At 44.9% G+C, this 16,917-nt stretch overlaps 1 protein-coding gene across 2 annotated transcripts in view; it reads left to right on the forward strand.

The window, feature by feature from the left end:
- The window catches only part of luzp2 (leucine zipper protein 2), a 146,399-nt gene that overhangs the window by 42,918 nt on the left and 86,564 nt on the right, over window positions 1–16,917 (forward strand). The window contains exon 1 of one of the 2 annotated variants that reach the window (XM_015338686.2): window positions 11,330–11,426. The exons of the other annotated variant lie outside the window; for it this stretch is intronic. The gene's annotated coding sequence lies outside the window, so the exon portion shown is untranslated. Of the gene's footprint in view, window positions 1–11,329; window positions 11,427–16,917 lie in introns of those variants that run through there. 2 annotated transcript variants of the gene reach the window in all.

Here is a 16,917-nt window from a genome sequence, read left to right on the forward strand (position 1 = left end):
GGGGTCTGCTACACCACCCGACACGGTCTCCAGAACCAGTTCTTGACAGGTGCGCTTTCTGGTTGTACTCCCCATGCAACAGAAGTTCTTTGAATCCCCACCTTTTCTGTTCGGTCTTATTCCATTCAGCTTTTGAACTCCTACTCCCTTTTGAAGATCCTACTCCCTTTGCTGACTGGTACAACGCACTTCAAGTCTGAATAGAGGTCTATTCAGAGATGTGTGTTGAGCATTCGCATAGATTAACATGAGCAGTTGTCTGCCTTTGCCTGTGCGCTGTGTCACAATGCTCAGGCAGGAGATCACAGGTTGGGACCTGCTCTTCAGTTTGTTTTCAGGGTCTTCGGATTTCTTTAGTATGGGAGGTGTGTGGTTGGTTCCAATACAAGAAGCAATGAGTCTTCTCCTGCCTTTGCTACCAGCACTGGAAAGACATCCCAGTTCCACGTATGAGACTTAATCAAAAGTGAGTAAGAAAGGTTGCCGTATGTGTATTTCCTCATCTACACTTAGGCCCATATTGTCTAAATGCAGTCCTAGATCCTTCAAGCTGTGCTTTATGATACAATGTCTGATTTCTGCAATTTGCTCTGAGATCCCACAGACATTTGTTCAGATAAAGGTAATGGTGGGTAAAAACAATAAATCATATTTCTGTTCCCAGAAATGATGGCAAAGATGAGCATAAAACGGTGCATGTATTCCTTGCACGTCCGTGTTTGAAGTTTCTTTTTCTCCCAGTATGAACCTGTAATGTTCTCAGGTTATCAGTGGACTACTTATATCGACAGCTTAAGTGAGTTCCACGTAATTATCAAATAAATTATGTATTGTCAATATCCATGATGGATTTCGTGTTTCGCTGTGTGACCCCCTAGTAGACAGACATGCATTGCTATTAATTAGCCCACCAACTAACGACCACCTTGTACTTTTGCCAATATTGTTTTTTTTCACCCTGTTCATCATTTAGGCTGACAGTTTGACTGTGTCAATTAAAATGAATTGTTCCCCCAGAACTTTGAAGAGCTCCCTGCCTTCTTCATGTTAAAAACACTATGAGCTGTCCTACTGTACCTGCCCTGGAGTAGGTATGTACAGTACAGAGGAGGTGGAGACAGAGCAGAATGCTCACTGTATCCTGAAATCGAATACTCCAGAGTAGATGTGGCTATTGGTATCGAAGAGAAAAGCTGAGTTCTTTCTAGATAAGAATTTGGATCGTCTGGATCAACAGATGTGACTCATCTGCCTGCAGAATGCATTTCACCATGGTTTTAAGATAAGATAAGATCACTTTATGGGTCATACAAGAAATTGTGTATTAGGAATTTGTCTTTTTGCATACGCCAGCTTGCTCTCCATGAGACACACAGACAGGGCGAGAAGCTTGGGGTCAGAGTGCAGGCTCAGCCAATTACTATATGGCGCCCCTGGAGCAGTTGGGGTTCAGGGCCTTGCTCAGGGGCCCAACGGAGTAGGATTCCTCTACTGGCTGCGGGATACGAACCAGCAACCTTCCAGCCACAGGTGCAGATCCTTAGCCACAGAGCCACCGTTTTCTCTGAATACATTTGCTCACTATTTAGATTTACATTCTTACTTCTTTCCTAACAGAATTGCCTTGTGTGCTTTGCTAGTGGGCATTGATACTGTATTAGTGTTTTATGTAAATATTGGGATATATGCCAACTCCCTTTTCTGGTGATATCACTCTTTCTATCATTTTTGGACTCATACAGTACAGTATGAGTACACTACTAAATCGTATTCTAATAGTTGTCTGAAGTAAATTGTACCTGCGCTTACACCAAAATCTGTACTGTTATAATGTAAGGAACAGAACAAGTTAAGTATCAAATTGAAATGAAATCAACTCTAAAGGAGTTTTTCTTTAAAACCCCAATAGTTAAGTTATTAACGGACTCTTTATTTTAGCAGTCCCCTACTGAGACTTGACATGTAAAACGCGTCTCTCGGTGAATTGTGGGTGATCAAGAGGTTTATCCCCCGTCATTAATCTTTGATTTCAAAAATAAGGTCGAGGACCCCGTTTTCTGTGCCTTTTCTATTTTTTTCTTTTTCGTTGAATTGATCTTTCACACTATTACCCAGCCTCTTCATCAGGGTTCTCAGGAATACATTAACCTCTTTTTGACAGGGCAGACAGACTATTCACTTTATTTGACTGCTGTCTCCCAAGACCTTTGATCAAGAACCTATTTTCTATGCAGAGGGGAGCGTGCGGGGGTGTGTTTGGTCACTCCCCCAGTCCTACAGTACGTGATGCTTTAGAGAACATAAGTCATTAGATTTTTTTCTTATCCTGCACTGGACAAAACCTATTACTTCCGAGTGTCCCAACAGCCCCAGGCACTGCCTTTCTGGCTTCTTGGGCTGCTGTCAATGACTTGACCCGGGGGTGTGTGGGTGCCCTGTCTCTAAGTTCTGAGTCAACAGAGGAGAGCAAAGGTGGTGTCAATCCGTGCAAACAAGTCGCAGCCAGTGAGCGAATGTTGAAGATGCAGGTCAACATCCTTGACCTCCACGTAAATGCAAACTAGCTCCTTCCATATGCATAAAATGGCAACTCATGGCTGGTGCAAAATGTTCAGAAATGTGATGTTTTCCCATCACTCCAGCTCGGCATTCTAAAGGGGCTTTAGGTGATACTTCCCAGCTTCTTCTGTTACGGATGTCTGAATGGCAGGAGCGCAAGAAAGACCCCATGCGTAGCGGCGAAACAGGGATTGACCCGGGCTCAGGAGGTCACACGATGTCGGGTAGAAGCCTATGTCCTCAGGCCGTGGAGGAGACGACCTGGTGCTAGGCAGGTCTCAAGACATCCGAACCCTCAATGCTGAGCCAGGAGCAGAGCAGACGTAGGACGTAGGCTACACAACAAGACACACTGGAAAGACATGAACAATCACAGGGAACTAGGAACAGGAAAGAAGTAGAGCGCCCTCTAGGTGTACAGGGCGTGACACTTCTTTGTGTTGTACTCTTGTGCTTTGAGAAAGCAGGTGGGAACAAAATGCCGAGAGGCGAATCTTGTGGGCAAGAGCCCAGAGACACTCCACAGTGTCTGCCAATGACGGCCTCACAGGCTCGTTTGGCGAAGCGCTTGATAACCCGAAGACATTTTTCTTTATTTACTTTTCCTGCGCCTTGCAAGTGTGCAGCTTCGCCGCTGGAGGATGGAGAGAGAACGAACTGTGCTGTGCTCGTTATTGCGCACGACAGGGTCATTGGCTTATTGGCAGAGGGGGCTGCTGGAAGGCGCACATGATTTCAATTCAGAATACAGCCGTTTTGTGCTCTTCTGACACATTATCTGATTGTTCAGCTCCTCCGGTTTCTCTGAGGTAATAGACCGTGGCCTTCCGACTTGTTTCAAAAGGGGAGAGTTTATAGCCCAGTACTCAGAAAAATCGCATTAAGCTTCAAAGGGCAGCATGAATGTGGTCTGTTCTTGGCATAGTCAGCAATCCTGATGTATTTAAAGATAATTCGACCAGTTTCAGCTGTTCCACACATCTGAAGCATATGCAAACTTCTCCTGTTTAAACCACAGAATGTCGGAAATATAATTCTTTGGTTTGCAAATCTGCTGAAGAATTAGATTAAAAAACATACAATACAGTACCTAATTATTTATGGGACTGTTTTAACAAAAGCAGCCTGTCACACTCCTCTCCTTCATTGTCCTAGAAGAACCACGTTTCCACACATCTGATTTATACAGCTGTAAGATTCTTGTTATGGATGGAGCACAATAAAGCTTTCCTTCGGTTTCCCTCTGTATTTCACTCACACAACGTGTAGCGCTCCGGAATGTGCCATTTGCAGCATTTCAACGCCATTAATTTCCAAATGTTGAATAATATCTTCATCATGGCTCTGAGGACAATGAAGGTCACTTCAATTCACATTAGTCAACTTTCTGCTTTTACATTTTATTCCCGGAATAGTTCAATGAATGTTTTTTTAAGATTGGCCTTCAAAAAAAGTACTAATTTACAACCAAGAGTGGCTGATCATTATTAAAAAAATTCATTTACTGTAGCTTTTTTACAGCTTGAATTCTTTTGCTTTGTAGAGGCAGCTGAGAGCTGATTATCTCATTAGTCAGTTACTTTTTAATAGGTCGGAGGCATCTGTCTGAACCCTGGAAATATCTTAACACTACTGTCTCTCTGTGCACCTGCCCCTTCTGTGTGTGCAGGGCGCACGCTGAATTCTGGTATTGTAAGCACATACAGTTACACCAACTGAATCGCATTATAGCGAAAGTTCAGGCCAAATCAATAGGACCTTTAAAATGTTATCAGGTTATGGGCTAGAGATGGAATTTTCTTTATTTTTACAACTGTTTTGTGAGTTTGGTGTTTGAGGGATTGCTCTGCACAGACCTTCTGTTGTACGCGATGATCATGAATGCTATTACAGTATATTGTTAATGTACACAATAATAATAGTGTGTTGATTGACAAAAGATAAAACGCTTTGATATCCATATAGAGTGTACTAAGAGCCTCAATGAGTTGTGTTTTTTATTCATATGTAATGCATTATTAAATATGCACTATGAGCCAGTGGGGATCCTTAGCCTAGCTGGAGCTCTGGTCGGTCTAAATACCCTGGCTGTGCTCTGTCAGTTTTTCACTCTGGTTTGGAAGCAGGATGTGAAAAACGACTTTCATTAAACGACTTTGAAATTGCTGTAAACCTATCCCCAACAAAGGCTTGGGGGGTGTTCAGGTTGCGGTTATACATGGCGTACTTTTTTTTTTCCAGAAGAGCAACAAAAAAAAAAAAGACGTTTTGTAATAGCACACTGTGTTCACCCTCTGCCCTCCCTGACAAGTAGCACAAAAGTGAAACAGCAGCTCAGAGGACGGTGTTCTATAGCCAGCATTATGTATGCAGCCAGGATCCTGCAGGGAGATATAAATACTTGTGCTAATTGGTATTCCACTGTCTGCCTGGTGTATTTGTGGATGGGATCAATGTCTGCTCAGAGGAAAAGCCAGACAATGGCTGAAAGAGTGAAAGAGTTACACAACCGGATATAAGAGGCACCGTCTTGTCAACAACTACAGTGGCACAGTGCATTCAGAGCTTCTGCGGTCTCCTGGAGGACCCATGCACTATATTGCTACTGTCTTTTTCATATGAGGGATGATCACTGTTTAAATATCTGTATTTCAGCAAACCATAAGGAATGCTACACACCTCCTCCTCTTCTTACTTTAATGGTATTCGCAAACCGGCAACTGCCCTTGTCTGTAACAGGGGCCAGTTCTTTAAGGACGAGATGTTGTTCACCTTTGGATCTGCCTTCTTTAAGTGGCTTCCTTAAATCCAATTAAGAAGTGTGGACAGTTCAGACAATATCTAAACCATATCTGTTAAATAGGCATGGAAGTGCATTTATAAGTGAGAACAGGGTCTTCACCAAAAGGGTTGTAGGAGTGTGGAACAAGCTGCCCGCCTATGTGGTTGGAATGGATACCCTGGCTTCTTTCAGGAAGCCAGCAGCCACCCTACAGCCCACACCCGGCAGCCCACTGCAGCTCAGCAGGTGTGAGCCTGGTCAGTACCTGGATGGGAGACTCCTGGGAAAGCTGAGGCTGCTGCTGGAAGAGGTGTTAGTGGGGCCAGTAGGGGGCGCTCATCCTGCGGTCTGTGTGGGTCCTAATACCCCAGTAAAGTGATGGGGACACTATACTGTAAAAAGCTGCCGTCCTTCGGATGAGATGTAAAACCGAAGTCCTGACTCTCTGTGGTCATTAAAAGTCCCCGGGTGTTTCTCGAGAAGAGTAGGGGTGTTACCCCAGTGTCCTGGCCAAATTTCCCCCTGGCCTTTACCAGTCATGGCCTCCTAATAACCCCCCTCTCTGAACTGGCTTCATCACTCTGCTCTCCTCCCCACTGAGAGCTGGTGTGTGTGAGGGGACTGGAGCATCATCCAGGTGGGGCTGCACACTGGTGGGGGTGGAGGGGATCCCCATGACCTGTAAAGAGCTCTGAGTGGAGGGTCCAGGAAAGCGCTATATAAGTGTAAGGAGTTATTATATTAAGAAGAGGATGGATGAGATCCTTTATTAACTACTAGGCTCAATTAGCTAATAACTACCTCAATAGACTGTATGGGCTGAGTGGCCATGTCTCGTTGATAACCTTTCTTCCTCCTCCTCCCACTTGTGCCCCTGTCAATTTCTGATATAAAATGACTGCTTTTGGGGCGATTATCACAGTGATGCAGAAATCACATGGAGCAGCTACAGCAGTTGTCCTGTTTGTGAAAGATCACTGCAAAATTTGTTTTCGTTTATCTTACAAATTGTGGTTTTCAAAACCCCATCTTCCCTCTTCATCGCGATCTGTCACTGCCACAATACATTTTCATTATTTGAGATGAAAACAAGATTCACAGCAATGGGAGATGTGATATTAGTTATTAAATCACCATTTTTTTTTGTGCCAGGGAAAAGGGATTGCATTATTCATTAGGCAATCACCATGCATAAATCCTTCACTTTACGGTGTGTCAGTCAAACTTTTTTTTTAACTATTGATGAATATAAATATTGTTGTGGTGTTTCCAAATTAGATTGCAAGCACACTGTAATGAAATATTTTGAAACTGAGCAATGAAACCTGGAAGCAGGCTTAGAATCAATATCGATCAGAACTCGAAATTGGCTTATTCCTAAGGAGATGGGGGATCCCATTTTTACAAATTAGAATTAAGTGGCACAACTTAATGCGCGGTATATCTGGAGCCCCAAGATTAATTTGCAAGCAAAACATTGTTATTTACAACCCATGTTAACGATCTGTTGCAATTAACATACTTAATGTGCTTTGATTGTGTAATGTTGTTTAAGGAGATGATGTTGAGTAGACAGATCGTGCATCATGGAGTATTTTCATAGCCGTTGGCACTCTGAATGTAGAAGACGCAGCAGGACTGATTTGGTTTCAGTGGATTGAGCAAAGAAGCAGTCTTTATACCTTAGAGTTAATTTCAGTGTCTTTTCCCCAATATTAAGCAAAAACCAGGATCTGAGTTTTAAACCTACTGTAGGCAGTATAAGCAGGTTTGGAGAAAGATGAGGTTAGGGACAATTCTGCACCTTGAAAATATTGTTATGCTGCATCCACATGGATGCACAAATCACGCTTCTTTTTCCAAAAATAATTGTGCGGGGGGCGAACACAGGCATTTTCACAGGTAGAGCTACAGTGCTCCTACCAGGCAATTAAAGCACTGATTTAAAGCTCATTCTTTTTCTAAGCACTCCTCTCTTACCGCCTACTGCAGGACTTAGCGACAAAATGTGTGCACTATTAAAATAACTTCTACTGAATGGTTTCTGCAACTCTGGATGGAATGAAGCAGTTAGAAAATGGAAGGATGAGAGGCTAATGAATACCAGTTGCTCTCTCGTGCCAAAAGTTTTCTCCCAGGGTCATGTGTTTCCAAAGCACAGAAGTGAGCTGTGAGATTACTTGTGATACACCCGTCTCTGTTTGTTGGCACTAGCTGCACAGAACAAAAGTTCAGAATGCTCCTCGATGAAATTTGAAAATAAATTCCCTAGGAATTTCTTCTCTATGCAGTTTGAAGATACCCAGGAAATAAGGTTTGTATTTATTCCCACAAATGTTGTTTTTGGATCCAAACTTCCAACATTTCATCTGGTTTTGAAGTTTGGAATCTGCCAGCCACATGCAAAAATACTACGCAAGTATTGTAGCCCTTTGGAAGCAAGGGCAGGAAACGCAAGCGCTTGTTACTGGTCTTTTTATGAAAAATCATGCAGAAGAATTGCAAGCTTGGCAAATACAGGCTGTATAAAATACATTATGAAGGTCTCCCTGACAGGGCATTGAAGATTATGTTGATTATAAGGTAATTTCTCATCACTGGGTGCACAGCTATCTGTGTGTCAAACTATGCCTGTGTGTTTAAACATTAAATTGCCATTTTGCTTATGAATGTTAAGAGTGCTTTTCCAATATGAAAATGTGATGAATAATAAATGCTAAAGGATGTCAAAGATAATTGTTTTGCAGCGCAGGAAATGGTTTAATGTTACCTAACTTGATGTACAGTGATAAAAAAGGCGGAAAACACAGTTGCACCATTGAATTCCAGAAAAGGTTTCAAAGTTACCTTCTGAAAAGGCGCAATGCAGTATTACTGCCCAAACCAGGGCGGTTTGTACTTTTAACAAGCACCTGCAATCCCTTAGAAACTTAAGGCAAAAAAATGCTTCTGAGAAAGACGGGAAATTCAAAGCCAGGATTTCCATTTCCGTTAATCTTTAGATTGTTGGAACACAAAACGAAACAAATTGCATGCTGGGTGAGTTGCAATGGGTAATTTATCTATAACTAGACTAACAAGAATTCATTCTGGACTGACAGGAGACAGACCTGCCTGAGCTTAATCCTGTGTTCTGCAGTGTTAATGGTAATGAGAGACTCGGAATTTCACAGTAATATATTTTTTTCAGAATTTATTAGTTTCAATTTCCCTTTGTGAAAATGGGGAAAAAAAAGAACTTTTTTTTAGCATCTCACACACCTGAGTAATTGTTTGTAGCTGAATCATTATTCTGTGAATGTCATCCTTAAAATTTTTGCTACAAATGTTCAGACATGATCATTTTATATCCTGTAATAAAACAATATATTCACACCTTGTATAGAAAACTAATTTGACAACCTAATGCAATATTTGACATGGGTTCAGATCATTATCATTATTATTAATAATAATACCCAGTATCATGCATTTAAAGACTTGTACAGTATGACAAACTGAGGGAATATCAATTCCTGTCATGCTTTTTGTTCTTGCAGACTGTAGGTGATTTGTATTACAGCTTTACTGCAGGTCTCATTTCTTTTCGGATGGTCATCCTACTTTTTGTAACGAACGAGTTCTTTCAGGGCCCTATGCAGATGACACAATCTGGGCTGGAGTGAGAAAACACAGGGAAAAAAGCCATGCAGGAGTCGGGAATGAAGACAGGGGGCGTGTCCAAAGTGCGCAGGGGGGGTGAGTCTGGGGCACACAATCCAGAGGTAGTCCAAACGGGGAATCCAACAAGGTCCAAAGCCGGGAGCTCCATCCGAGACTAGACATGATAAAAACAGGAACCGGTTCGGAACCAGTGGGGAACAGGAACGGAAAATAAAACGATCACGGAGCCAGGCGCATCCAGGTCCCGGGCTCGCACGATACGGGAATCAATGCAGACCCCGAGCTGAGCGGGCATCTGGCTTTTAAGGTGGGCTGGGAACAGGCTGAAACAGGGGGCAGGTGCACAAAATCAGGTCCAAGGTGAAAGAGACGGAGTGCCCTTAAGGGGGAGGGACTACAATCGTGACACTTTTAGTATCATCCTCTTCCTCACTTTTAACACAGGTCGTTCATTGTGTTCTCTCCTCAAGCCCTGGTCTGGACCGGCAAGACAAAACCAGATTTTGACCACGATTGTCAGGTGATGCTAGTCAGGGTGCAAAAGTTTATACCCGAGATTGGTATCGACGACAAAAAAAAAAAGTAAATCATGAAGTCTATTTCTGGGCTTCGTAACGTTCAGCAAGGGAGGAACGATGGAGGTTGGCTCTATCTTTACATCTGCAAACTGGAGGGCAAGCGGTGCTGTCAGAACTGCTCTGAAGGGTGCATGAGCGAGTTAGCATTCTGTACCAGTCAGACCATCTGGAATGGAGCCACATGGGCTGGCTGCTAAGGAAACAGCAGCTCCAGACACACGGAGGAGGAATGTGGTTACTGGGAGCTTCTGGACATGCATGACTACTGTGGGTAAAAGGACTAAGGCTGGATCTCAGGGTTTCATTCATCTCTGTTAATTGCAGTTCTTCCATGCCTCTTACACAGCACTGCCCTCGTATATCTACTGCAGACCAGTACCTGTTGTACGCAGGGGGGGGTTGAACTTTTTTTTACTTGATCCTCAGCTGGGTTTTGAAGGTAGCAGTGTGGAGCAATGGTTAGGGGCTCCTTCCTCATAGCTGGAAGGTTGTGGGTTGGAGTCTCAGGTGAGGATGCTGCTGCAGCACCATTGGCCAAGATCCAGTAGTTCACTCGGATTCCGTCAATTCAAAAAATACACAGGTTGCTTTGAACAAAAGCATCAGCCTGATACTGTATATTAATTAGCACACACAAAAAAAATTTGGCTCCAGTGAGCTTAAGGGACAGAAAGAGAACTTAGCAACGGTTCAATTTCCGTTTTTATCTTTTCTCCACATTCGTATTTAAGACTCGCTGCTCTAGGACAACTCTCTGATTCATCGTACTGTACATTATCCCGCAAATCAGTGGCTTAATTATTCTCAAGACGGGGCTATGTCTCGCCTCAGCAAAACCGTTGTTCGGTGGAAAACCGCTGGCGTTTGTGTTAGGGGGAAATAACGGACCTGGTTGTTAATTATTTAGCTGCTCTGTGTTATTTTTTTATGATCACTTACAGGAGAAAAAGAAGCTCTTGATGTTACGTACAGTAATTACTGCCTTCCACTCTCACCAGGGTCCCCCAAGACCGGGACTCAAATGGCGAGAAGTTACAAGAGCGTGAATTAACCGCGGCGCGTCCATTTTCAAATGCCTGGGCTTGATTTCTTCAGAGACGCAAGAACAAAAACCGCGCCTGGTCGAATGCAAAATAGAATTTGCATAGAAAACATGAATGTTATTCAATAACATTAAACCTGGCATCGTACAGGGGCAGGACAGTGCAATGCAAGGAGATTCGTTTATTAAAAATATTTACAGTACACAGCTGGAAAGTAGATAGTAGAAAAGTAAAAATTAGGAGATTGTTATGGGGATCATATTGTACGAGGAGATCTTTGCACACCTGGTAGTTTTGATTCCCTCCAGGACAGGGCAGGGAGCTTTTCAGTAGTGTTTGGAGCAATGCTAGATTTCAACTAGAGATTACTTTAAACGGACAGCCGACACTTCTGTTTCATATGCGTGGGCATCAGGGCTTCGTTCTATAGCCAGCCTGGAATTCAGAAGTCAATTCCGAGTCGGTGTTGACGCTGGTGACAGGGCTGGACACCTGCAATAAGGCCGATCCAGTGCTTCTCAAAATGTCAAATGAATCGTGGCATTTCGTGCTGACTGGGACAAGCCACCTAGGAGCCTGGAGAGCTCATAAAGACGTTCCAGCTCTCTCTCTTTTCTTGAGCTCTCACCGAGAGACTGATGTGGGGAAACAGTATCAGCCAACGGAGACGGACAGATAAATGGTGGCACTTTCCATCTTGCGAATGTAGGACAAGTCTTCTGCACAGGTCCCCGGGGAACAGGGGCGCTGGAAGATATCCTCCACATTACGGTTGATGACACTCTGCATTTAAAAGGAGAGGTGAGGCAGACCTATTCGTTATTAATATCACTTCCCGTTTGCGATGTCTCACTCTGATAGTGTCGAGACAGTCAGGGCTCTCAGCGTTAAGTGAAATTGTAATAGCACCTTGAAGAACATCAATAACTGGCGAGTGCAAGACACCCAAAAAGTGTTAATAGTAATATCAGGATATTATATTGGATATGTACTGGAGAGTCGTGCAAACACATCTTCACACTGGCTTTAAAGACAGGCCAGTGTGCAGAATTCACATCCTCTTTAACTCTGTTGGTGCTGAAAGGTTTGAACGTGCATCACTGCCCTGTGTTTTTTATTTTCTTGGCTTGATTTAAAATTTCTGTGAAAGTTGGCAGCTGAATGAGGCTGATAATTGCTTTAAATTGCCGAGCTATTTCCCTGAGCGTTTAATCTATTCCCAACTCGTAGTCATCTAAAAGTCAAAACTGAAAATCGATGACAAAAAAGGGATGGAGGCAAATATTATTAGAAAAATAACACAGAGTGAAAGTATCAATTACCCCCATCCATCTATCTGTCCATCTGTCTTGATAGATATGCGCTGTTGGATATTGGCTGTCTGCCTGGCTATCTGTTATTCAGTAGACCCCAACAGCTGGGATTCTTCTAGCTAAATAACGGGCTATAACTTACATGATATTTCCATACGCTGCTGGAAGACTTTTCTGTCCTTCTGCATCCTGTGCACATTGGAAATCAGTGATGTCTGTTATTAACTTGCAGGTGGCGGGTGCTGGCTCCAGTTTACAGAGTGGGCAAGAGGCCGTGTCCTTTTATTGGGTATCCAGAGCCAAGCCTCCAGCATAGGCTCTTAAGGCAGTAATCCCAGAAGCACAAGCATGTATGGCCCCAGACGGGGGTGTCACAAAGCGTAGATCAGGACCCTATGCAGACGGCAGCATCTGGAAGGGACTGAAACAGGCATGGGGAGGAGACGGCTAGGAACTGGGCTGGTTGAAGAACAGGGGGGCGTGACGACTGTGCACTGGTGCTCGGCGGGGGGGCGTGGTACAGGCGTACAAGTCCAAGGGAGTCCGAAGGGAAATCCAGGGTGTAGTCCAAAAGTCCAGAGCCGGGTAATCCATCCAGGACAGACAAGACAATGTTTAAAAACCGGAGTGGGATACAGTGCAGGGATGGGGAATAAAAGGGGGTTACGGGGCCAGGCGCTCCAAGACCCAGACCCAGATGGTCAGGACGCCGTTGCGAAGCCTGTGCCGTCAGGTCTCTCCTGGACCCACTGGTAGGCGGGCTTCCGGGTGTCCACCTCCCAATACTGAGCCTGGAATGGTAGGAGTGTCTGGCTCAAACAGGGAGGGGCTGAGTAGGAGGCAGGTGCACTAAATCAACTAAAACGGGAAAGAGCCGGAGCGCCCTTAAGAGGAGGGATTTACGATTGTGACAGGGACTCCTCCTGGGACGCTGCCTTGTTGTTAAAGGGCACACAGACACGGAGGAAGAGGAAATGAACGGAAAAGTTTTTCAGGGGAGGGAAGGGCCACCCAACTAGATCTTGAATTAGGTCAACATTGATTATAATCTTTCTTAATAAGCTCCAGTTTGTTTTTTCCTAAATCCACTCAAAGAAGCTTCCTGGGAAATAAAAAAGCTCAAGGACAAATTTGGCCTCGTTGCACGCAGAATGCCAGCCTTTTCTAAATAAAATCAGGGAATGCAATTTCACCATTTTTGGAACCAAGAAAGCCATCGATTTGCTTCCTAAAGGGTGACCTCACTTGTACGGTTTTATCAGAATTCTCTCTCCCAGGGATGCCATTTCTGTTCCTTTCCCTTTCTTCTGACTCCCGGGAAGGAAGAAAAAGAGCTTTGTGTATTGTATTAATCTTCCAATTAAAACTTGCATTGTGTAACTTTGGATTAGAGCGCTAATTAAATGTACCTTTCAAGTGCATTGACTGCCTGGGTATCTCAGATACGCTTTCCTACAATGACAATCTCTGAGGGCCCTAGCATGTGTGCTCTTCAAAAATACAGGCATTCATTCTCGAGTGGTGGGTGTACTCCTTGCAAATGATCCAAGGTGCTAGGATCTGTAACCCATGCTCTGTGGCTCATTCTGCATTTTTCTTAGTGTCCCTGAGCTCCACTGCCTCTTTGGGAGAGCCTGGTGCTTCTAAACTTTTTTTCCATTGGGGCAACACAAGTGTACAGAGCCAATATCACTTGTAGAAGTAATAGAAATTAGGTTTTGAAATCGAAAAGTAGTACTTCATTACAAGGGCTTTGATGAGATATCCGGAGCCTACAATCTCTTCCTGTTCTTTCATGTAAAAGCTCCTTTGCCTTTTCTGATAAGCATTTTCTTGGGTGTATATAACACAGGAAGGAAGGAAAAATGTATTAAAGTGTCACATATCCATGTGAAATTGGGACAAAGCGAAGTGCTTTGTGATTTTAGTGGGTGTAAAGATTGAAAAGGGCCAAGGAACCTCCCTGTGTGGGATTAATTTTCTCCTTGCTCGTGCTTCATGTGTCCTCTAACCCGCCTGTGTGGATTAATAGTAATAGTAGTTCAGCCCTTCAGAGTGCCCCAGAGAAGTAGGAGTTTGAAGGAGACTCTGTGAATGTGGCAGTTACCTGTATGTGCTATGTAAGTGGTGGGGATCAAGAAGGAGGGGCCTGCTCTAGGGGGTTTTCGAGCCCATTCTCAATGACGGCAGCTAATACGAACACTTGGTCACTGGGTTTGGCCCTCAGCAGCCCCCCCTTTTCACTCTTTCACTGCCTCGGCTTCTTTTTGCTGTGAAAGGCACCTTGAGGCCTTGAATCAAATGGGGAGCAGGCATATTGTTTGGTACCTTAAAGGTGATTTTGGGTCTTGTCCTGATTTTGGGAGGCTTTGGGTCTGTATTGGCAGTCTTCCTCTATAAATACCCCCTAGTGAAGAATTGAGCCAGCCAGCAGGGGAAAAGCTGGCTGAGGTGCAATATCTGAAGAACATCCTAGAGGTAGTCAGTGTTGGTATTAACTTCCTGCAACACAATGCCCAGCAGCACTGTGGTGAGGGGCTGAAATTCTGACATCTCCACCTCCATATTTTGAATGTACAGCATAGCAGCCCAGTCAAATCTGTCATCTTACATCACCCGACTACTTCTGTCTGGGCTGCTACATTAAGAGGACAGTTTGTAATTCCTGGAGTACTTTGCCTAAATAAAGCAGAATCCGAGCAGAGTGAATGAAGTTCTGTCTTTGAGCTTAAGGGTTACGTGTAGCATGATTTGCAATCAACTGATTTTTAATTTGCCCTTCTCTTTGGTGAGCACCTGATAAATGCACCCCAGTTCACTGTCTTACAAAAAAGTACAGCAAAGAAAGAACTGGAGAGTTCCAGGTCCAATTTTGACAAGCTCCAATGAACGAGTTTCACCGAACTGACAAAAGCAGGGGTGAAGAATTTCAGGGTACTTGTTACGATGCGTAGTTCTGGACCCTATGCAGACGGTATAATCCGGAAGTAAGTGAATGAGGACAATGGGGAGGAGACGACGAGGATCAGGACTGGTTGACAGACAGGGGGTGTGACGATGGTGAACTGGTGCTGGGAGGGCGTGGCCATGGTGAACTAGTCCGAGGGGGGAAATCCGGGGCGAAGTCCAAGGGTCCAAAACCGGGTAATCCAAGCGAGACAGGACAAAACAGAGTTAAAAGCTGGAGTGGGATCCGGTACAGGGACAGAGAATAAAACCGGGGATGACGAGGCCAGGCGCTCTGAGCCCCAGACTCAGCTGGGTCAGGACACCGATAGGAGACCTATGCCCTCAAGCCGGGGTTAGCGGGCCTCCGGGCATCCGTCTTCCAATGCAGAATTAAATAAGGAGGGGCAGGATTGAGGGCAGGTGCACATAATCAACTAAAATGTGAAAGAGCCGGAGCACCCTTAAGAGGAGGGATTACGATCGAGACAGTACTCCTAGCAAGACCATGCGTGTTTTGTAAGAAGACACGAAAGTGAGGAGTCGCGAGACTATGAATGAGCCCGATGGGGGAGGGGAGCCGCAGCAGATGAGAAAAAAGCCAGATGAAGGGAGCAGTAGATGCAAAGCAATCCAGGGAGAAAGGAGATTATATCTGACCAACTTAAAGAGGCGTCTCCAAAGCCAGCTGACAAAGCCGAGACGGGATCTCTGATCCCAGTTTCCATATCGGCCTCTCGGCTGCTGAAAGACGAGCACAAGCGAGTTATCATGCTGTCCTCTCTTTTGCCTTTCGTAGATTAAACATGCCCAGTGAGACTGAAACCCCCCCTCCCCCCTCCTCCATCTTGCAAGATGTTTGCTACGGTAGAGAGAGTCCTGCTCACTGAAGATGTTGGCGTTGCCACAGCTCTGCAGCAGAGCTGGGAGTTGACCCCTCCGCCTGTTGGCTCCCCGCGCGGTTAAACCGAAAAGGTCATTTTTAAACTTGACTGGGCCTGTCAGATGGCTGCCCTCTGCGTTATTGCTTATCAGTCCGGTTCCTGGAAGACCGAGGCAGAACTCGCCTCAGCCAGCGGAGCGTGCTGGGAGGGGATTGATTTTTAATGTTTCACTGACCTTTTGAAATGAAACAAAGGCTGCTTCGCCGTATTGGTAATCTATGCCGTGCAATTAAAATGCTTGCATTTTAAAAATAGACTTGGTGCCCGGACTCCACCGTCCCCAGAAAAGACGTGGATGAGAGCAACCCGCAGTGTTTGCAAGATGTTTACAAAATTGATACATGATGGGGGAAAAAAAAGGTTTATATACAGTATCATCCCCAGTACAGAAGCGTCCTGTGTTGTCCTTAGTCTTTGTGTTTTTCTCCAGGCTCGTGTGCCTAAATCAAAGAGCAAATCTCAGTGCATAAAGAGAGCTGGGCATTAGAGTTGTTTTAGATTAAGATCACTTTATTGGCCATATACAATTTCTTGCATTAGGAATTTGTCTTTTCACATTCCCCAGCTTGCTCTCCATGAGACACACAGACAGGGAGAGAAGCTGGGGGTCAGACTGCAGGGTCAGCCATTTATACGGCGCCCCTGGAGCAGTTAGAGTTAAGGGCCTTGCTCAGGGGCCACACAGAGTAGGTTTCCTCTGCCGGCCGCGGGATACGAACCGGCGGCCTTCCAGGCACAGGCGCAGATCCTGAGCCACAGAGCCACCACACCGCCCATGTACATCCCCTGTTCCTTTGTCATTTTGGAGGCACAGAGAGATGGTGAAGTGGTCCTCTTGGATTCTGTGACAGGAGATTCAGTTTACAGTGGAATTAGTATTCACTCAGCTCTGACACGGTTCTGAGAAAAGGGCATGGCTCTGGCGGTCCTGCTCCTTGTAGTTGCAGGTCCTTGCCTTGACTTCCAGCAGCAGTGGGGGACGCTGGCTCTGGCGACCCGCAGTCTCTGTGGTGGGAGGGACAGGGCCGATAGCTGCAGAGGAGCCCCAGGGCTGCCTCTCGGCCCGCGCCACTGCTTCAAAGGAGAGCC

This window comes from Lepisosteus oculatus, chromosome 21, assembly GCF_040954835.1.
Source record: "Lepisosteus oculatus isolate fLepOcu1 chromosome 21, fLepOcu1.hap2, whole genome shotgun sequence".
Classification (NCBI taxonomy): domain Eukaryota; kingdom Metazoa; phylum Chordata; class Actinopteri; order Semionotiformes; family Lepisosteidae; genus Lepisosteus; species Lepisosteus oculatus.